The sequence below is a fragment of a genome, unplaced genomic scaffold (assembly GCF_019419815.1).
Source record: "Pyrus x bretschneideri cultivar Hongxiangsu unplaced genomic scaffold, Pyrus_bretschneideri_v1 Contig51, whole genome shotgun sequence".
NCBI lineage: Eukaryota > Viridiplantae > Streptophyta > Magnoliopsida > Rosales > Rosaceae > Pyrus > Pyrus x bretschneideri.
Window position 1 is genome coordinate 796,171 of NW_025999789.1, and position 23,452 is coordinate 819,622.

Consider the following 23,452-nt stretch of genomic DNA (forward strand, 5'->3'; position numbering starts at 1 on the left):
GAAACGTAGGGTTCTGATACCACTTGTTGAACAAAAAAAATACAACACAATTATGAGTTTCTCCAATATAGGAGTAACTCTCTACCAACGAATGCTTTACTGATTACCAACGGATACAAGAGAACTCACAAACTAACTTTAGCTCTCAAGTATACAAATTTAAGCCTCTCTGATCTCTGATACAAAACATCTCCTAAGGTTATCTATTTATACCAATAGATCCCTTAGCTTTACACTCAAATCGAATTGAATACAAGAAACCAAATCCAAAACAAACTCTAGGAAGTTGTACCAATGATAGCTTGCACGCAAGCTATCCCAAACCTACTCCTTTCATTTTCATGTATTGATTCTTGTTTTAGTTTAGGCACATGTTGATTCTATGCCAATTCCAACAGTCCGTATGGATAAAACTCTAGCCGAAGAAGCCTCCTTTGATATCGTCAGTTGTCAGTTTGCCTTGCATTATTCCTGGTATAATGAGGCGCGTGTGCAGGGAACGTTGGCTAATGTATCAGCTATGCTTGGTCCTGGCGGTACTTCCATTGGAACAAGTGGCGGAGCGAATGTGATTATCAAAAATTGTAGAGAAGCTGATCAAGGGTTGAGCTTTGGTAATAGCGACAAATGGATGCGTTCGACGTAGATTTTTCTGAAAAGAAAGTGTTCAAGCCCCTTTGGTATAGAGTATAAGTTTCACCTGGAAGATGTTGATTGCCCGGAATGGATTGTTCCCTTTCTTGTTTTCAAATCATTGGTAGCAGAGTACGATATGGAGCTAGTTTTCTGTAAGAACTCCCATGAATTCGTGCACGCGAGTATATGAAAATACCAGAATATCCGGAGCTAATGCGAACCATTTGTGCATCGTGCCATGGTAACCGAGACCAAAGCACGCTATCAGAAAATGAATGGGACGCAGCGTATTTGTATGTCACATTTGGATTGAGGAAGCGAGAGAAACCTGATAAAACACATCTAAATGGTAGACGACGCAAAGGGAAGATGCATATATTGAAAGAGGGCATCGTGTAGGTTAGCAGCGATTAATGGAGTGGAACACACCAATGATGTGTCAAAGAATCATTTTTGCACCAAAAGAGAACAATGATTTGCTGCAAAGGAGTAGCCTGCGAGGCCAGATAGGAAAGCAAAAGAGCTCAGGTCACCACATTGTTCTACTCTCAACGGACTCATTTGGATATGCTCCTCTATAAATTGTTTTACTCACTAATGATTTTTGTTTGTAGCACTTTTCGGTAGCGCTTCTATGAGAAAGCAGTTTGTTGTTTGGTATGCAACCAACTAGTGTTTTGTATTGTATAGAAGCATTTTGGATATTAAATATAGTGTTTGGTTGTCAAATGAAAAAGCGATTTCCTTCCCCCTCACCCCTCTCTCTCTCTCTCTCTCTCTCTCTCTCTCTCTCTCTCTCTCTCTCCTTTTCTCTTTCTTAGCCCTAACCATTTCTCTCTCCAGCCACCTGCATATCCATGGAGGGGGGGATTCGGATAGGATGAGATTTGAATGGCTAGTGGGAGGCGTGCTGGTAATTTCGTTAATTTGCAACGAGTTAGGGTTTTTGGAGGATAAGATTTGAATGGATTTTGAGCTTCTGCGATGGTAGGGATTGAGGTTGTTCGAGAGGGTGGTGTTGACAAGCTCGGGCCGGTCGCCGACAGGGTGGTCTCGACGAGCTCTTGGTCCGGTGGATTGCCTTGGGTTTTTCATACAGTGCGTTGAATGGCGGTGAGGACTTTGGGGTCGGAGAGGTGGGGCATCTAGGATGGGGGCTGGTCGGAGGTATAGGCTTCGATGCGTATTTTGCAGAGGTCAGAGGGAAAAGGCTAAAAAAGAGAAGAAGGAAAGACAGGGTAGAAGGGCCAAAAATGGGAAAAAGGAAAAACAGGGAAAAAAAAGGGAAAAAGAAAAGGAAAAAAGGTTTAAGTATTAGTCCACGTGTCAATCAGTAGGTTCCACACTCGCCACATCAGCAGTTGGCAGATAAATTCTGACAGAGAAACTAATGGATGTCTGACATTGCAATAAGTTCGTAAAATGAGGTATAAAATTGCAATATTTAAAAAATGAGGTATGAGATTGTGATGCAACCCAAAATTGAGGTAGTTTTAGTGTAATTTACACTTATTTTTATTATTTGAGTCTCGACAATCATGTTTCTTTGTTTATTCGTTAATCAAATAATATTCGTGGTATGTAAACCGTTTGTTTGTTTTATTTTTAACTCCCTCTGTATGTGAAAATGTTTTATTTGGACTTGCAAAACTATTTTTTTTATTTTCATTGCTTAAAGAAACTACTCTCAAATTCTCGATGATATATAAAATATGAAGGTTACTTAGTTCTACGGTCTAATGATATTCCTCTTCACTTTTTAGTGAGAAGTTTTAGGTTCGATTCTCGCCAAAGGTAAATTGAACCAAATTATTGCTAGCTCATTGTGAGCCTAAGCGCACCCCTCCTTTTAATGTAGATAATATCGTTTGTTCAAAAAAAAAAAATACACACATATAGATATGTAAATCAATTTATATCATATTTGATTACATAAATCAAAATATAAATAATAAGCATAAACCCAACATCTGAATTGGGCTTCAATCTCAGCCCTCACAACCCCAAAAATCCACAATCACAGATTTCCTTTTATTTTTGCTCTTTTAGCATCTCCATCAGTTTTGTTAAATTTATGCTACTTTAGCAGGTGAATAGTACCGAAAAACTACCTTAACTAATCTTTTGAACTTTTCACTTTCAATAAAACTCTATATTTAACAAATTTTAAATATTTTAATATTAATCATTTCAAAAAATAAAAAACTCAACCTACTCATTTTCTAGAACCACTTTCTTTCTTCTTTTTATTCTTGGCTCACGAGTCCACCCTTAAGTTTAATTAATTTTTTAACATTTAGAAATTGAATAGAGACTCTATAAACTTAAAGAGCAATTGAACAGGGACTCTATAAACTTAAAGAGCAATTGTTGCTACCAAGGGCAGAGTCAACATTTTTTTATGGGTGGGCTAGCTAAACCCAAAAATCAAATGATATTTTTTTGCTCCATACGTATTGTATATAAAAATTTAAGTAACTTTTGTATTTGTATATTTTAAAATTTGCTTGGCATGAACTCAATAAGTTTTGCAATTGCAATATGCAAAAATTATAGTAAATCATCCAGTTTCACATATATTTAGATGCAACACAAGAAGAATATGGAAAACTTGATACATAGACTATCTCAATTACGACCACACAACTAGCACAAAACGAAGCAATGAAAGCAGAAGTAAATGCAATCTAAAAATAATTGATTGAAAATAATATAAAGCTCACTGAATCAAAATAGAATAATCTTGAACAAAATAACATCACAATTTTCATGGTAATTTTTATATTTTTAGTTGTTCTAAATGCTCGCTGGGTTAATTTCATTAAAAAAAAAATTCTTCTTGCACTTTTTTGTCTATTATATTAGGTTATAAACTAAAATATATTCCCACAAACCATTCCTTAACTATAGCCCACCATAGCCTTTAGTGGGGTTCAGCAGTTGGTTGCTATTATATAGAGCTCTTTCTAGGAGAGGTTCTTGGGAAAGGATTTGGATCCTCTCCGGAGGCCAAGGAGAGGATCCTCCTGACCAACACACGTGGGTAGTTGGATTTTCATATTATAACTTTAAAGGGACCTCTTGTTTGTAGCCGTTGGATAAAAATTCAACGGCCCACGTGTGTTGGTCAGGAGGATCCTCTCCTTGGCCTCCGGAGAGGATCCAAATCCCTTGGGAAAAAGAAACTATATTGAGGTTGATGTGAGAGAGAAGACGAGACCAAAGTGTGGTAGGGTTAACATGACAAATCAGAGTGGGTGAGGTATGTGGTGTTTTGTATGGGTATGCACGGACACATGGTGTCCATGAACCCGTTGCCGAAACACGCAAATTTCTCTTTTATAGAGTCTCTTGGAGATGATTTTTATGAATTTTGCTCTTTAAATTAGCTTTCTATTGGTTTTTTTTTATTCTCTTGAAGATGCTCTTATGTGATTCATTAAATTTTAAGAAAATTAACTGTTCCAATTTTGACATTTGAATGGTTAAAATACGTCACAATGGTATGAACAATAAATGGTAGACACAAGTACTTACACTAAAAGAAATGTAAAGAAGCAACAAATCAATTAACTAAGATTAGATGAAAAATAGCATTAGTGAGAGGCTGCAGACAAGTAAACTCCAAACAGAACAAACAACAGTTGACATTTCAAAAACCTACGACAAATATAGAGATCCCCATTCTGGGGAATAAATCTACCTAAACTATAAATAGTAGTTGTACATATGTAGTCACTAGTACTGCAGGGCACTAGTCAGGATATGTATATACATCCTTGTTACATGAGAGTATTTTTCACGTCACACAATAATATTGGTGCATGCTTGATCATCAATGGTACTAGCACCGCCTCGGCATGATTCTCCCGCAGGATCAATGACGGTTTTCGAAATTGGGTTCCTTGGGGTAGGGTACATATAATCATGAAGTTTGTAATATTTATTGAAGTGAAGATTACAAAGAACTACAAGTAGGAAGGCGGCGACGTAGATAGAACATGATCACAAAGGAAATGGGACAGTGATGGATATAAACAAGATTGTGACTCCAAAGAAAAGGCTTTGTGGAAAAGGTGGGGGCTAATATTCCGGCAAGACAGTAGCTGAAGTTAATAAACTTGCTTACCAAGATACAAGTGAAGGCAAGTAAGACTGATAGTCCAAGAAAGTAAAAGATTACAGGGAGAGCGAGCTGGCCGGAGGGAATTTGGAAGGGGATAAGCACTAGTCCAATCGCTGCTGTCAAGCAAAACATATGACGATTATCTTTTTGCCCAATCTAAGTTGTGGTAGTTATTAGTCCTCCCATCTGGAACTTGTTCCATTGCGGCTTCTAGGTCATGATTGCAATCGCGATCGCCGCTGTCAAGCAAAACATATGACGATTATCTTTTTGCCCAATCTAAATTGTTGTGGTAGTTATTAGTCCTTCCATCTGGAACTTGTTGCATTGCGGCTTCTAGGTCATGATCGCAATCGCGATCACCATCAACGGGACTAACTATCAGAAGTTTGAGCAGTTGTATTGTCTTTGCAATTAGTGCAAGGAGAAAAGGCTTTAAGTAGTCGCCACAAGCAGTATTAACGACACAATTCATTTTCATTTTATTCCGCACAAAGGTGTATATAATATAAGGACTCTGTCTATCAGAATTAGTGCTGCTTGGGAGGTCCATACTTTTTTTTCACGGGAGGGAACTTCCTGGAAACTCAATATGAAAGTTGGAAGTAGAAGGAAGGAAATTTATAATTAATCTATTATAGCTAGCAACATTTGCTTCCGCGTGCGTTCCTGGATGTGATTGTGAGCCACTAATATAGGAGAATGATTTATGCACATCCTTTTTAGCGTACTTCTCTTTTTTTTTATCCATTGGATTGAACAAATATCAAGCAAAATATTAAGAAAATAATTAGTTTTTAACCCAAAATAGTTTTTCTTTGCTCCTACCCTTTTAAGTTAAATTTTAGCCCGAGATGATTAAATTATAATTTAGGATAATTTTTTTTCTTTAATTAACTTTTAAAAAATAATTACGTTGACTATTCTAATTTAATTTTATGAATATTTTAACTTAAAAATATTTGAATTCCGATAAGTATTGAAAAATACTAAACTGACACTATGAAACTCATGGAACAATATGAAAGAATATGAAATACATGGAAGGAGTTTTTTTTTAAATATTTTAGCCATCAGATTTACATTGAGATCGTTAAATCTTTCTTTTTATCATTAGATTTGATCATATTAAATCTTAGCCGTTAAATTCAATGAATGTATAAATATAAAACTAAAAAAAATGCACATCAATGGTAGGCCAGTCCACTAACCCATGAGGAATTATGACCTAAATTTGCCCAAAAAATGAGTTTTGGGTTAAAGCCCAACAGTTGGAGCAAATTAGGATGGGTTTAGAATTTAAAATTTGAGTTTTACTCCAAGTGTTGGAGTAGGGAAACAAAAATCTAATTCTAAAGGGCTAGGCCCAGAACCCAAACAATGAAATAAACCTAAATATTAATAAGGGTGTGATATCCACACACCCTATTTTACTTCTCACACACTTTGTTAATTTTCAGCTGTTAGATCGGATGAATTGAAGAAGATCAACGGACAGAAATTATCAAGAGATGTGTGAGAAGTAAAATAAGATGTGTGGATAGCACACTCCTATTAATATTTTCCAATACTTCCATCAAACTCATAACAAACTGGCTTAGACGGACAGACAGACAGATTCCACTACGCAGTCACCCATGCGGGTCTCAAACCACCAGTGGCCTAACAAAAAACGCGGGTCCAACAAACATGCAAACTTTTCTTCTCCCTTTATTCTCCTATTTTTTTTTTAGCAACACAAAAAACACGGTGCAGCACGTAGGACTTCTACGGATTTGCATGACTTCCATTCTAGTGTAGCTTCTGGGTTCTTCATGTCAGCGAGTAGCCCGGGTTCAGGTCAGACAGACGGCGGCATCGCACGGATTCAGGTGAGGGGTACTGGTCCGGCAGATTGCGCAGAAAGCAGCTAGGACGAAATTCTGATACTAGTGCGGGTTGTTGCAGGCGGGGTGTGGCGTGGCGGTTTTGCAGTTCTGATCAGATCGATTCAAGCAGACGGGTCGGACTCCACGGGATCGGATCGGGGGCGAGGCAGTGGCGTGAGACGGTTTGGTTGTTAGAAGTTGGTATAGAATCCGAGAAGGGTTCCTAACTGATGTGGGAGTTCTAGTCGTAATAGGTATGGGAAACTTGGACGCAAGTTTCAGATAAGGTTTAGGATTCCAACTCAGTTTAGGATTAGGTTTTTTGTTAGTATAAAAGGGTCCTTAACGTTAGGGTACAAGTGGGGTGGATATAGTGTGTGAGAGACTTATGAGACAAGAAAACTATTTTGTATGTGTGAGTGTTCTTGTATTCCTTTATATCAATAAGAAAGGTTTGCTTCCGTTGTTCAAGTTTTGCGTCATTGGTTTTTGGTTTGATAGAAGAGAGTAAGTTACAACAAGTGGTATCAGAGCATTAGGTTGCGAGGTCAAATCAAAGCAATGACAAAAACTGAAAGTGGAGATGATAGGGGTACTGAGGTAACCAAGACTTCGGTGCAAAGTGCTCGGTTTGAGATCGAGAAATTCATTGGGACAAATAACTTCGCTATGTGGCAGTGCGAAGTAAAGGATGTACTGATTCAACAAGGTTTACTGGTGGTGCTTCAAGACATGCCTATAACAATGAAGAAGGAGGAATGGCAGCGGCTGAATGCACATGCATGTTCCACGATTAGACTATGTCTTGGAAAAGCACAAAAATATGGTGTAATGAATATCTCATCAGCTAGAGAACTATGGGATACGCTGGAATCAAAGTACTTGAAGAAAAGTGCAGAAAACAGACTTTATCTTAAGAGTAAATTGTATCGTTTTCAGTATAAGGAAGGAACGAAGATGATTGACCATCTTGAAGAATTTAACAAGATGATTGCTGAACTTCTGAACCTAGAAGAGACAATCAAAGATGAAGATAAAGCGTTGATTCTGATGAATTCCCTACCTGAATCATACGAGTCGTTTGTTACGACATGGATTTATGGTAGAGAAACTCTTAAGTTTGATGAAATCTCAAGTGCAGTGATGAATCACGAAGTCCGCAATTTAGACAGACAAGAGAGAAACAATTCCGAAGCACTAATGGTAAGAGGAAGATCAAAGGAAAGAAGACCAGCAACTAAGAAGAAAAGCAAGTCTCGTTCGAGGGGTGCCTCAAGCAACAGAAAGTTTCTCGATAAAGATGAGTGCGCCTTCTGTCATGAGAAAGGGCACTGGAAAAAGGATTGTCCTAAAATCAAAGCCAAGAACAAAGAAAAGAAATATGAAGACTCAGAGGCAAACATTGTCGAGGCTGACAATGAAGATTTCGTCTGTGCCCTAACTGCATCAGACGGAATAAATTATATGAATCACTGGGTGCTTGATACTGGATGCACGCATCATATGACCTCTCAACGTCATTGGTTTTCTTCGTTCAAAACTCTCACTGGAATGGTATATATGGGGGATGATAATCCATGTGCAACGAAAGGAATTGGTAGTGTTAAAATCAGACACCATGATGGTGTAGTCCGAGAGCTACAAGGGGTGAGATATGTCCCAAATCTTAAGAAGAATTTAATCTCGCTTGGAACTCTTGAAGATCAAGGTTGTAAATTCTACTCAGAAAAACAAACATTGAAGGTTGCAAGAGGAGCATTAGTGATAATGAAAGCGCCAAGAAGGGGTTTGCTTTATTTGTTAGAAGGCACCACTATTGAATCTCCGATGGCTATGGTAGCAGCAAGTGATCAAACTGATACATCTTGTCTATGGCATATGAGACTAGGGCACGTGGGAAACAAGGCATTGCAAGGATTGATTAAACAAGGGGTCCTAGAGGGAGCCAAAAGTGGGAAGATCGACTTTTGTGAACATTGCATCCTTGGCAAACAAACCAAAGTAAGTTTTGGCACGGCAATACATCAAACGGAGGGTATCCTGGATTATGTACACTCAGATGTCTGGGGGCCTGCGAAGAATGAATCCCTAGGAGGAAAGAGATGGTTCGTATCCTTCATTGATGATTATTCACGAAGAGCATGGATCTATATGATGAAGCACAAACATGAGGTGCTGGATATTTTCTTAGAATGGAAAAACACAGTCGAAAGGAAGACTGGAAAAAAATTGAAAGTCTTAAGAAGTGATAATGGGGGAGAGTATACGTCTGATCCCTTCTTTGAATCCTGCAAAAAGGAAGGTATAACACGACATTTCAGTGTTAGAGAAACTCCCCAGCAGAACGGAATTGCAGAACGATTGAATCGAACACTGTTAGAAAAAGTCAGATGTATGCTGTCACAAGCAAAGCTGCATAAACGTTTTTGGGCAGAAGCATTGAGTTATGCATGTCACATCCTGAATCGTCTTCCTTCTTCAGCCTTAAACGGAAAGACTCCAATGGAAGTATGGTCAGGACAAATTGCTCAAGATTATGACAGACTAAGGGTATTCGGGTGTGATGCTTATTACCATGTTAGAGAAAATAAATTAGATCCGAGAGCAAGGAAGGCTATCTTTCTAGGTTTTAACAGTGGCGTCAAGGGATTCAGATTATGGAGTACAGAACTCAAGAAGATTGTAATAAGCAGAAATGTGACGTTTAATGAAACCCATATGCAACTAAGAGAAGATCGAAAGATTGTGCAAGAGGTGGAGCTAGCAAAAGAACTAACTGAACATTCAAGAAATGAAGACAAACTCGACAATGAGGGTCAAATCAGTGTCGATCAAGAAGAAAAGCAAGAAGAGGACAGTATGATTAATGATGTACCAGATCAAGAAGATTGTATCGCCAAGAGAAAAGGAAAAAGAGAGGTTGGACTTCCTGCTAAATTCAGAGATTGCGTCTCCTGTATAGCCTATGCATTGCCTGTAATCGAGGTAGACATCCCTTCAGATTTCACAGAAGCATCAAGGAGTAAAGAAGCCAAAAATTGGCATGAAGCTATGGATGATGAGATGTTGTCACTAAAGAAGAACAAAACTTGGAATCTGGTGGAGCTACCTAAGGGAAGAAAGGCCATTGGATGCAAATGGGTGTATGCAAAGAAAGATGGAGTAAATAATGCAAGTTCAGTAAGGTTTAAGGCCAGATTAGTAGCAAAAGGCTACGCTCAGAAAGAGGGAATAGATTACAATGAAATCTTCTCCCCCGTGGTGAAACATTCATCCATTCGAATCCTCCTAGCACTGGCGGCACAGTTCGATCTCGAATTAGTACAATTGGACGTAAAAACTGCGTTTCTGCATGGAAATTTGGCTGAAGAAATTTACATATGTCAACCAGAAGGATACGAAGAGAAAGGAAAGGAGAATCTAGTATGCAAGCTCAACAAATCTCTATATGGTTTGAAGCAATCTCCAAGGCAATGGTACTTAAGGTTCGACAAGTTTATGAAGGACTTTGGCTACACTAGGAGCCAATACGATCACTGTGTATATCACAAGAAAACGAGAAAAGGTATATATGTATATTTACTGATTTATGTAGATGATATGCTCATTGCCTCTAGTGATCAAACAGAAATCTCAGAACTCAAAACTCAGATGCAAAATGAGTTTGAGATGAAAGACCTTGGCGAAGCAAAGAAAATTTTGGGGATGGAAATCACACGGGATAGAAAGAAAGGGCTGGTGTGTTTATCACAGAAACAGTATGTGGAGAAATTGCTACACAAGTTTGGCATCCGTGATGAAACCAAACCCGTAAGTACACCTCTGGCATCTCACTTCAAGATGAGCACGCAGTTATGCCCTAAAACTGATGAAGAAAGGACTAAGATGAAGGACGTTCCTTATTCTAGTTTGGTTGGAGGGTTGATGTATGCCATGGTGTGTACTCGACCTGATATTGCTCATGCAGTTGGATTGGTTAGTAGATTTATGCATAATCCTGGAAAAGTACATTGGGAAGCTGCTCGATGGATACTGCGGTATTTACATGGAACAAGGAGCACGGGAATTTGCTTTGAGCGGAATGAAAAAGGGATCGAGAAGTTCTCTATTGGATATGTAGACTCTGATTTCGCTAGTGACTTGGACAAACGAAGATCTACCACAGGATATGTGTTTACCATGGCGAATGGTCCTGTATGTTGGAGATCAATTCTGCAACCAACTGTTGCTTTATCAACTACAGAAGCTGAATATATGGCAATGGCAGAAGCAATTAAGGAAGCTATTTGGACACTGGGATTAATAGCAGATTTGGGGGTTGAACAACGCAAGATAGATGTGCATTGTGATAGTCAAAGTGCTATTTACTTAGCAAAGTATCAAGTGCATCATGCAAGAACCAAACATATAGATGTAAGATATCATTTTGTTCGGGAGATTATAGCTGAAGGCGAGATTCTTGTAAAGAAAATTGCTTCAGCCGATAATCCTGCAGATATGTTAACAAAGGTGGTTGGTGCATCAAAATTCAGTCATTGTCTGGGTTTAGTGCATGTCAGACAGGTTTGATACTTGGAAATGGTGGAGCGATGGAAGCAGAAGGAGTCTCGAGGCGGAGTTCTTACCAAGGTGGAGTTTGTTAGAAGTTGGTATAGAATCCGAGAAGGGTTCCTAACTGATGTGGGAGTTCTAGTCGTAATAGGTATGGGAAACTTGGACGCAAGTTTCAGATAAGGTTTAGGATTCCAACTCAGTTTAGGATTAGGTTTTTTGTTAGTATAAAAGGGTCCTTAACGTTAGGGTACAAGTGGGGTGGATATAGTGTGTGAGAGACTTATGAGACAAGAAAACTATTTTGTATGTGTGAGTGTTCTTGTATTCCTTTATATCAATAAGAAAGGTTTGCTTCCGTTGTTCAAGTTTTGCGTCATTGGTTTTTGGTTTGATAGAAGAGAGTAACAACATTGGTATGATTCCAGACCGCGAGTGGTGGCGGGTAGGGCTTTGGGGGGTTCTTACTAAGTCCACGACGTCGAAGTCAGGCGGCAGCAGTTTCTGGGTTCAGAGGGCAAGCGATCTGCGTACAACAGCTTCTAGTTGCGGCAACAACAATGGTATTGAGCGGCCCGGCGTGGCGACTCAGATTCAGATTTTTTACAACTAATGAAACGAACGACAAATTTTACTGAACAACGAAACCAACGATCATAAAAAACAAAAAGGAGGAAACGACAGGCAAACTGATACTAAATGAGCAGATTAAATTCAAAGGATTAAATCAGCTCTAATATCAAGTTGAAAATAAAATAAACCAATTACAAACTACGAATATTATTTATAATGAATAATACAGGAACATGATTGTCGAGACAACTAAACTTAAAACTACATTATGACCTAATGGTTAGGGACGAATTTTAGACTTGTATTCTACACGGCGCATCCTGGTTCGATTCCTGGCACAGGTGAACAATATGATGTTGGACAGAGGAGATTGAAATGCCTGTATAAGTCTTTCTGGCCCCCAAAAGGATGGATTGTCATGACGAAGCCGCCAACTAATCCCCTATCTAAAAGAAAAAATAAAAATAAAAAAGCACCTTATTTATAATAAAGCAACCATAATCCCTAATAAGTAAGGACACGAAAACTCTAATGAACTAGGCCAAAAACTCAAACAACAAAATAAACCTAAACATTAATATTTTCCAACACATCCTTCTTACATGAGACTTCTTTCACATCACACGATACTATTGGTGCTTGCTTGGTCATCAATGGCATTAGTACCGCCTCGGCATGATTCTATTGCAGGATCAACGGCGGTTCTAGAATTCTTTGGGGTTGGGTACTTCAAACTATGAGGTTTGTAATATTTACTGAAGTGAAGATTGCAAAGTGTTATAAGGAGGAAGGAGGCGATGTAGATAGAATAGGCAGTAAATTTGAACCAGAAAGGAAATGAGATGGTGATGGATATGAAGAATGCTGTGACTCCAAAGAAGAGGCCAAAATGATGGCAAATTCGGGAGACTGATATTCCGGCGGGACAGTAGCTAAAGTGAATAAATTTGCTTACCAAGATACAAGTGAAGGCAAGTAAGATTGATAGTCCAAGAAAGGAAAAGATAACAGGGAGAGGGAGGTGTGAGGGAATTTGGAAAGGGAGAAATGCTAGTCCAATCGCTGTTGTCAAGCAAAAAACGACGATTATCTCTGCCCAATCGAAGTTGTTGGTGGAGTACTTATAGTTAGTCCTCCCATCTGGAACTGGTTGCATTGCGGCCTCTAGGTCATAATCGCAACCGCGATCACGGTCAAAAGGACTAACTATCAGAAGTTTTAGTTGGATTGTCTTGGCAATAAGTGCAAGGAGAAAAGGCTTTAAGTAGTGATCACAAGCAGTATTAACAACACAATTCATCTGCACTAAGTAGATGGAGATGAAAATGTAGCAGAGATAGTTGATAATGAGAATGGTTAGTAGTTAGAGATGTTGATTTATGTATAATATAAGGAGGGAAGAATGAAAGAGAAAGAAATGGACTCTGCCTATCAGACCAAGTGCGGGAAGGTCCATATACCTTTTTTGACGGGAGGTAACTTCCTGGTAATTAATATGAAAAGGATAATGCTAGGCAGTAAATTTATAATTAAATTATGTAAACTAAATGATGTGGTTGTTGATTATTATATTAATAAGTAAGTGTCGACTAATGTACTTATTTTCTATTAGTGACATAATTTGATTTTAAATTTTGATTTCTCTAACATTATTCATATAAAAATTAAGCCAAAAGGAAAGAAACCCATTATTAATTAATTATAGCTAACAACACACATTTGTGGATATGATTATGAGCTAACAATACAAGAAATGATTTATGAACATCCTTCTCCACTGCACGCATACTTCTCTATCTTTCTATTAGATGGATTGAAGAAATAAAACTGATCAAGCGAAGCATTAAGAGATGATGTTCAGAAACAAATTCACAGTCCCTCTTTGTGTTATGGGAATAGTACAAAAGTGCTGTTATGAATTAGTGCCCTTTATCTGAATGTATTATAATTTAGAAAAATTAGTACATTAATATGCCTTTTATCTGAATATATTATAGTTTAGCAAAATTAGTACATTAGTCTAATCTAGCATTTTAATATATTTTAGTTTAGGAAAAGTAAGTATTTAGTATAGGCTTTTTATTCAAAATGGTTTATGAGATTGGTATTCTTCGTTTAAAACTAGTCCATGAGTTTGTCCACCATCAATTATTTTAGTTATTTTGTAAAAAATCTATGTTAAATAGGGACCAAAATGACAAACTTACCCTTAATTTAATAAATAATTGGCCAAAATGATATGGTATTTTTGTCATTTTATTCCTGATTTAACGGAGTTTTGTGACAGAATGACTAAAATGATTGATGACGGACAAACTCAATGACCACTTCTATTGATTTTATATTTTAAATACCAAAATGAAAAGTTATGTAAATCCCAATGACTATTTTGACTAAAAAGCTTTTAATATATATAGTTTTGAATGGAAATAAGATTGGAACCTCCCGGTTTGTCTTGAAGTAAATTTGTCCAGGCTGTTTGTTCAAAGTTCATAGCATTTGAAAAGATTTAAATGGTATATTATAAGAAATGAAGTTGCAAACGGCGAATAGCATCCCGGTTATGAACTTTTTGACAGACCAATGACAAAATTTACTAAAATACTAAAATAAAGGTTTTCCTTGAGGGGGTGTGCTATCCACACACCCTTTTGTACTTCTCACACACCTCTATTAATTTATATTCTTTGATATTATTTAATTCATCCAATCCGACGATCGAAAATTAAAAAATTATGTGAGAAGTAAAAAAAAATATGTGAATATCACACCTCTTCCTTGAGGTACCGTATCTTCGCACTTGAATAAAGATTTCTCATCAACTACTAAATTTCAGTAAGTTTTCTCATCAATTGTGGTTGGCGACTATATTTTAAAATGGTATTTTTATAAGAATTAAGCGGGACAAAGTGGCAACTACAATTGTTTTTTGTGTAAAGCTGAATTGCTGGGGGACAAAAGCTGAATTGCGGTAGGACAAAAGATTTGTAATGCAACATGAAAGCTACATAGTTCCAAGACAAGTAGTTCGAGCTTTCGAATGTTTATTGGTCCTAAATGCAACCAGTGGTCTGAAGACTCCAAAGTCATTCTGAAGAGCTTTTCGAGTATCATTGCCACCTTTTGTTGAAAAAGTATAATTTCTGTGTTATTTTATGATATTAAAATTGGGTCTTCACGTCTCCTTCTACCAAAGTTTCAGTTTTTAATAAACAATAATTAATTAAGTAACCTAAGATTATCTGCTAATTACGTAATTGAACAAAAAAACAAAAAACCTTTATAATTAGAAATGTACGGTACAAGATTGGGCTGCAGGGGCTGGCCCACAGGGAGAAAGGGCTCGGCAGGAGCACCAGCGGCAAGGACAGCCGCAATCAGAGCAGCAGTGGAGGGATAAAAACGAGTCTGTGCCTCAAAAGTCATGAGGCGAGAGCGCAAGTCAGGAGAATCCGGTAGAGGGGGAGAGTTAATAGTAGCCAGACTCTCTCCGACCGTCTCCCTCGCTAAAAGTTCTTAACGAGAAACCCCAATATCACATGACTAGTTATTAGTGTAGTTCCATGTTTAGTAGGTACAAGGATTAAATTTAATGGGATTAACCCAGGTCCCAGACTCGCTACGACTGTCTCCCTCGCTAAAAGTTCAATATCACATCACTGCGAAGACCCCCACGCTCCGTCTACCTCGTTCGAACCTTCTGCCACAATCGAACCTACAAGATCTTCAATCCCCCGAAAGAAGGATCTTTTTCTATCTGGGTCGGTGATTTGCAGTCTTCTGCCATCTGGGTCTTTTTGGTATCTCAAATCACACACACATATCATTCTCTCTCTCTCACACAAACGCCTTGAATTTTCTCACTTACTAAACACCCACTTTCGCTGATTCTTCCCCCAGCAATCGCGTTGCATCGCGGGAATTCAACGTCCAACTCCGTCGTTTTCCGTGAACCGTGATCTGAATCTGATACGATAGACAATGTGAGTAATTAGTAGGAACTGGGGATTTTGAAAGGTGTTTGGTTGGTGAGAAAATTGAGCGAGAAAATGGAATGGCAATTAGTAGGAACTGGGGATTTCAATGAAAGCAAGTGAGATTTTAAAAGGAGTTTGGTTGGTTAAATTCACTGCAAATGGGAATTCTAAGAATGCAAATATTCAGGCCAAGCTTTATGAAGCAAGCATTTAGGAGGCAGAGAGGATTGAGGTTATGACGGACGAAAAAGAGGGAGAGTGTAGAGGCAGATAAGATGGAGGTTTCGAGAAAGAAAAAGAAGAAGAAGAAGAAAGAATTAATTACAAAAATTAATAGTTAGGGATTAAATAATATAGTTTTAGGGTTTGATAATTATCTTGCTTCAACCATTTAGTATTACAGTTTTTATTCACTTGTAAATTAGAGGTGTTAAAGTTTGATTCTCATCAAAAGTAAGTTTGAATTATATTATTACTAACTTATTGAAAGACTTATTCCACTTTAATTCTGTTTAACGAAGATAATATCGTTTGTTTAAAAAAAAATATTACCTTTGCTTATTGTGATAACCAGTTTTGCCACTGAGCTCAGGTCTGTCACAAAAGAGTTTATTTAAGGAAAATTAGTATTTAATATAAAATAATTTTAATATTTAAACATAAAGTTTTGAGTGGAAATTAGAATGGAACCCCTGGTTTTTTTATTGGCTATGACATTGCTACATATGAAAAGATTTAAGAGAATTTTAACAAAAAGTTTTCAGTACTGATTACTTTAACGAAAAATCATATTTTTATTTTAAAAAATCAATCAGGGTATTATTCACTTATAATACATTTTTGTTAAAACTCAAAGTTTTCAAGTTATTTTCATTAATATTTTTAAGATTTAAATGGTACTATTATAAGAAAGGAAAACTAATGAAAAAAGTTTGAAAACTTTGAGTTTTAATGATAATGACAAAATAAAGAGTAAAATGAATAATATCAGGATTGATTTTTAATGTAAAAATATAATTTTTTGTTAAAATAAATCGTACCGTAAGCTTTTCGTTAAAACCCTCTTGTAAGAATTGAATGGGACAAAGTCGAATTGTGGATGGGGATAAAAGTTGAAATACAATGGTTGAGGATAAAAGTTGAATTACAAAAAGTTAAAATGGAAAGTTGTGCAGAATGATAAAAGATGCATATTTATAAAATGGTAAGACGACGCAAAGGGAAGATTGATATATTGAAAGAAGGAATCGTGTAGGTTAGCAGTGATGTCACCAATTATGTCTCAAAGAATCAATTTTTTATTTTTTCATAACGAACGGCATAATTTCGTTAAATAAAATCATGAATAAGCTACTTGACACAAGACAAGAAAAGCAAAAGAGCTCAGCTCCCCTCATCCTTCTACTCTCTACTTCTTTTTTAAATGGATGTAAATCATGTAATTATTCAATTTAATTTGGAGATTTACAGTGAACTAAAACTATTCGCTCCTTACACTCTAAATAATATTGATAATTTGTAGATTTACAGTGAGCTAAAATTATTCCCTCCCTACACTCTAAAAATTATTTCTAACTTAATTATTTTGACGTGAAGTTTTATTACAAAAGTCTCAATGACATTTTCATTATATTTTTATGTTATAGTTACACACGTTTTTATATATGTCCCATTATCGTGTTATTTTTGCTTTAGTCTTTTTGTTTCTATACCTTTTGTATATGGAAATTTTATATTGGACTTGCATAATTGTGTATTTTTTCATTGCTGATAAAGAAACTTCTCTCAAATTCTCAATAATAATATAAAATATAGATATATAAAGCAACTTAGATCTTATTGATTACACAAATCAATATGTAAATAAACATGTATAAACCCAACACCTAAATTGGGGTTCACTCTCAGCCACACAACGCAAGAACACACCCCAAATCCATAATCATCTTTTTATTTTTGCTCTTAGAGCATCTCTAACAGTTTTGTTAAATTTATGCTAGTTTAGCGCGTGAACATTATTGAAAAACTACTTTAGCTAGGCTTTTTAACTTTTCATTTTCAACAAAACTCTTTATTTTAACCGACTTTGCATATTCTATTATTAATCATTTCAAAAAGAATAAACTCAAACCACTCATTTTTCAGGACCACTTTCTCTCTTTCTTTTATCCTCAACTCGCTAGTCCACCCCTGAGTTTTATTAATTTTCTAAAATTTGAGAATTGAACAATGACTCTATAAACTTAAAAAGCAACTCTTGCTATTATATAGTCTCTTTATAAGAGAGGTTTGTGGATAGGGAAACCGAATTAAGGTTACTGTAAGATAGATGGTGGGACTAAAGTGGAGTATGGTTAGCATGACAAATCATAAAAAATGGGGTATGTGGTGCATTGCATATGGGTCTGCACAGACACATGGTCCGTTGTCGGATCCTAGAATTTCTCCTTTTATAGAGTTTCTTGGAGATTATTTTTATGGATTTGGCTCTTTAAACTAGCTTTCTATCGGTTTTATAGAGTCTCTTGGAGATGCTCTTATGTGTTTGATTAAACAAAAAAAAAAAACAAATGATACTCTTACTACATTTGTACCATCTCTTTAATAGAGAGGAGATCAACATGTGTTGGTGGTCGGAATATGTAGTAGTTGTGTACATATTTAGTCCCTAGTACCGCATGGCACTAGTCGGGATATGTATATTCACCCTCGTTACATGAGGGTTCTTTCACATCATACATTACTATTGGTGCATGCTTGATCATCAACGGTATTAGTACCACCTCGGCATGATTCTACCGCAGGATTAATGGCGGTTTTAGAAATTGAATTCTTTGGGGTAGGGTACTTAAAATCAGTGAGGTTTGTAATATTTATTGAAGTGAAGATTACAGAGAACGACAAGTAGGAAGGCGGTGACGTAGATAGAATAGACAATACATTTGAACCACAAAGGAAATGGGATGGTGATGGATATGAAGAAGGCTATGACTCCAAAGAAGAGGCCAAAATTACAGAAAAGGCAAGGGATTAATATTCTGATGGGACAGTAGCTGAAGTGAATAAACTTACTTACCAAGACACAAGTGAAGGCAAGTAATATTGAGAGTCCAAGAAAGTAAAAGACTGCAAGGAGAGAGAGCTGGCCGAAGGGAATTTGGAAGGGGATAAGCCCTAGTCCAATCACCACTGTCAAGCAAAACACGACGATTATCTGTGGCCAATCTAAGTTGTTGTGGTACTTATAGCTAGTCCTCTCATCTGGAACTTGCTGCATTGCGGCTTCTAGGTCTTGTTCATGATCGCGGTCATCATCAACGGGACTAATTAGCAGAAGTTTGAGTAGTTGGATTGTCTTTGCAATAAGTGCAAGGAGAAAAGGCTTTAAGTAGTGATCACAAGCAGTAACAACACAATTCATTTTATACTGCGAAGGTAGATAGCGATGAGATCGATAGAGAGATAATGAGAATGGTTAGAGATGGGTGATTTATACTATATATAAGCGAGGGAAGAATGGAAGAGAGAAAAAAGTGCATGGTCTGCTCAGTCTTGGGGAACTCCCTGGTAATTTAATACGTGTATACAAAGGTGCTGTTATGAATTGGTCTTTTTTGAGATCAATTATTTTTAGAAACGGTGTTACTATTTTGAAACAGTGACATCATTTTTAGGAATGGTGACATTATTTTATAAAAATAATTTATGAAAAGGAATTGTTATTGGCATTCCAAAAATCTCATTCTACACTCCAAATCTTCTATATTTGAAAACAAAATACACTTGTGAAGAGTGTAGAATGAGATTTTTGGAGTGCCAATAATACTTCTCTTATTAAATTGTATTTTAAGAAAATATTGACAAATAAAATTGTATAAAAATAGTTTTAAAAAAGAGAAAAAAAAATATATATATATATATAGGCTTGGTAGAGTTTGGCCCGGTGGAAGATCCCGCCGCGGGCAGGGGCGGGGCGCGGAGAACCCACCAGTGTGACAGAGAGGAGATTTCTCCTTAAATTTTCTTTGAAAGTGCATTGGAACTAGAAAGTAGGCTTTGGAAATGTGAAATGAATAAGAGAGAAAAATTATCAGATAGCGAGAGGAGAGAGTGTGGACAACTAGCTAGCTAGTGTTCGTTTAGAGCATCCCTAATAGAGCTTTTATCTTCTACGAGGTTACAACAATTTCAACTTAAGTGAGAAATTTAATCTCCAATGAGTCAGAAAATGACGCTATATCCATCACTTGGGTTGTTAACTTCCTTTTTTAGGTCATCTTCAACCGAAAGGGCTATGTTTAGCCCCCGTCCAGATTATAGTCTTGCAAGAAATTATTTTTTAATTAACAGTGCCAAATATTTATATATCATCTCCAATCGAAAGGGTATATTTTTTAGCCCCCTCAATAATTTATAATTTTAAGTTTGTTCTTTAATTTTGTTGGTTAATTGAATTCAACTATCATACTAAAATAAGGTTTCCGAACATATTTTGAGTGACACTTATCGCTAAATGAATAAGCCTCCGGTCACATTTCGAGTGCCACTTGAAGATGTGGCCCTTCGAAAATTATTGAAAAAATTAAGGAAAAGATTATTGGAAGAAGTGAGAGAGGGGTGTGTATGAAAAGAATGTTTGAGGTGAATAGAATGTGAAGAATTGAAATAAAATAAGGTAAGATAGTATGGAAATGTGAAAAGGATGTGAGAAATAGTGTAGAAATGTCTTAGGTATTTATAAAAAATAAAAAATAAAAATAGAAATTTTCATTTTTCATTTTTCATTTTTTTTTTTATAAATTTAGTCTTATGCTTGAATGGCTGGCTAAGGATGGCCAGCCTGTTGTCCATATGCTTGGATTTTGGCCAGGTAGATCCTAAGGGTTTTTGGCCTAGACCTCCATTGGAGATGGGTTTTGTGTCAAAAATGACTATCCTTTGGCCGATCCTGTTGGAGATGGCCTTAGGTAGCATAAAATTTGGCTACATCTAGCCCCTCAAAAAGTGGGTCCCATGAGAAAAGTAGCAATTCATGTGTGCCAAATTTTATCATGCTCCCTCCACTTGCAGATGCACTTATACTCTCTTTTTATTCTTTTTTTTTAATTCTTTTTTCTTACGTATTTTTCTTGCAATATGGCTAATTAATGATTGTTTTAAATTCCATAAGAATTAAAATTTCAAATTGATTTAAAATTTATCGGTATTGCTGGGGAAATTTTCAAATAATTTTTTTCAAAATTGTATAATACTAATTTACCAATTGATGCTACGTTAATTGTTGTGTTATACGTGAAAATCAAATTATTTTAGAGGGTGAAGTGGAGGTTTGTATCTTTCAATGGATGAGAATGAGATAAGAGAATCTAATATAACGAACAGTTCATAAGAGAAAATTTAACTTTGTCAGAATTTGAACTTTTTTAGGTTGAAAGATTCATAAAAAAAAGGCTAAACTACCAATTTGCCCCCTAAACTATCACTTAACTTTCGATTTTTCCCCCTAAACTTTTTAATTGGAAAATTAAGGACTTAAACTAAATTGTTTTGGCTAATTTCCCCCTACTGTTAGTTTTCATCCAAATTAACGTTAACTCTTATCACGTGCACACCATATAACTCTACTTCGTGGACAAAAGCATCACTTCGCTAGACCTTCAGACACAAAAGCTATAGAATCACACATATTTGCATAGGTTTATATTTTAAAAATCTAAGGTTTTCAATTATTTTAAATAATGAAGCGACTGAACTACCCTCACATGTTGTGCACATACTTCCATTTACTAGAAATTTGGATGGAATGAATGAAAAATTAACATAATGGGGCAAATCGGCCAAAAAAATTAGTTTAAGTCCTTAATTTTCCAATTAAAAAGTTCAGGGAGAAATCGAAAGTTAAGTGATAATTTAAGGAGTAAATCAGCAGTTTACTCTATTTTTTTTTAAGATAACACATCCAAAAATCAACTTAAGAAAAGTTAACACAAAAAAAAAATCGCATAATCAAATTACTATATAAATAAATATATATAGCCTCATATAGAGCCCGAAAGAAATAACCCCTCATTGGGGGAGATTCTTTTACAAAGCTCCATATAAAACCCCTCACTGGGATGCTCTTAATTAGTTAGATGGCTTCATCTTATGGTCTCCTTCCACCAAATTAGAGATTAACTAAATCAAGATCCCCATTTTTTTAATAAAAAATTAAAAATTAACTGTGGAAACCTCACTATATCGAACCCTAGCGATCCGAATCATCTAATATGTATATCTTATATCTCTATTTAAGAGGTTTACATTTTCGTACAACGCCGAAAAATCTCAAGGACAACTTTGTTTACAGTTTATAAATATGTTAAAAATCATAAACGATTTTATATTACATTTTGATCAGTATAAGTCTAGGAAACTTCTGTGTAGTGTCAATCGAAATTAAAATATTTGTTGCTTAAGCCAGGATGAGGGAAGTGTCAAAAATTCTACCCCGTAGAAAGGAGAGCTAAAAACAAGGTAAATTACATTTTACCCCTTCAGGTTTGAGGTCGTTTTAATTCCTTACAACATTTTAATTTCATACATTTACTTATCATTTTATTTCAATTTCATACATCTGTTAGAAAATTTGTTAAGTAAACCGTTAAGTGATGACATGGCAAATATGGAATCCACATTTGTGCTGATGTGGCTGCCAACTTTATGTCATGTGGCAAAAATAATAATTTTGTATACATTTAAAAATATAACAATTTACCCTATTATTAAAAAAAAATTAGAAAAAAATAATAATAAAAAAACACCATCTTCCTTCCCCACAACCCCCACCCTAAATTGAAAAGGGGATCTAGGCAATCACCATCTTCCTCTTCTCCTTCCACCTCACCTCTGGCCACAAATCCCAGTATTAGAAGGCCCAGCCAAGCTTGCCGCCGCCATCCAGTTGGTTCCCTAAGGTCTGATTTCTCCCCGAGTTCTTCGAGCCATATCCACCACTTCTAGGGTTTTCGAGTGGAGCGAGTCGCCATGGCCTACAGCAATCTCTCCTTTCTCACCTTCGTTCTTCACCTTCTCGGCGAATGTTTTCATCACCGGAGTCACAGTGTCGTAATCCACAGATCTGCAGATATGGTTAGGGTCCGAGCCTTGTGAAGTTTCCACAGGACGAGTTGTTCAACGAGTTGGGTTTTAGGGAGAAGGTGGAGGTGAAGAGAATGAAAGAGAGGGAGAAGGTGAAGAAGGTGGGTCGGAGAGGTGAAGAGGGAGGAGTAGGTTTCTGGGGAGAGAGAAGAAAGTGGAGGAAAGAGAGTGGGTCGGGGGGAGCTGGGTTTCAGTTTGTTTGTTTTTTTTTTTTTTTTTTTTTTAATAAATAAGGTCAATATTATAATATTTTTAATGTATAAAAAATTAGGATAAATATCAGTTTACTGCCCTCAAGTTTCTTGGTTTTCAAAATTTGGTACATGAAGTTTTTTTTCATCCCAGAATCATACCTAAAGTGTTAATTTTGGACAATTTCATACATCCGTTAGTTTGGCTGTTAAATCAGCCGTTAATCGATGATATGGCGGCCATGTCGACAATGACTGGGTGCCACATGTCAATATGGCCCACTTGGATATTAAAATAATAATAATAATACAAATTAGGAAAAAAAAAAAACACCATCATTCTTTTACCTCACACCTCAACCCCATCTTTGGCAATCCCACCCAAACCCT

The 23,452-nt window shown here is 36.4% G+C and overlaps 1 pseudogene; it reads left to right on the plus strand.

Annotated features, from left to right (window-relative positions):
- Positions 1 to 403: 403 nt before the first annotated feature.
- LOC103954078 lies at positions 404 to 1,179 on the plus strand (annotated as a pseudogene).
- The last annotated feature ends 22,273 nt before the right edge of the window (positions 1,180 to 23,452 follow it).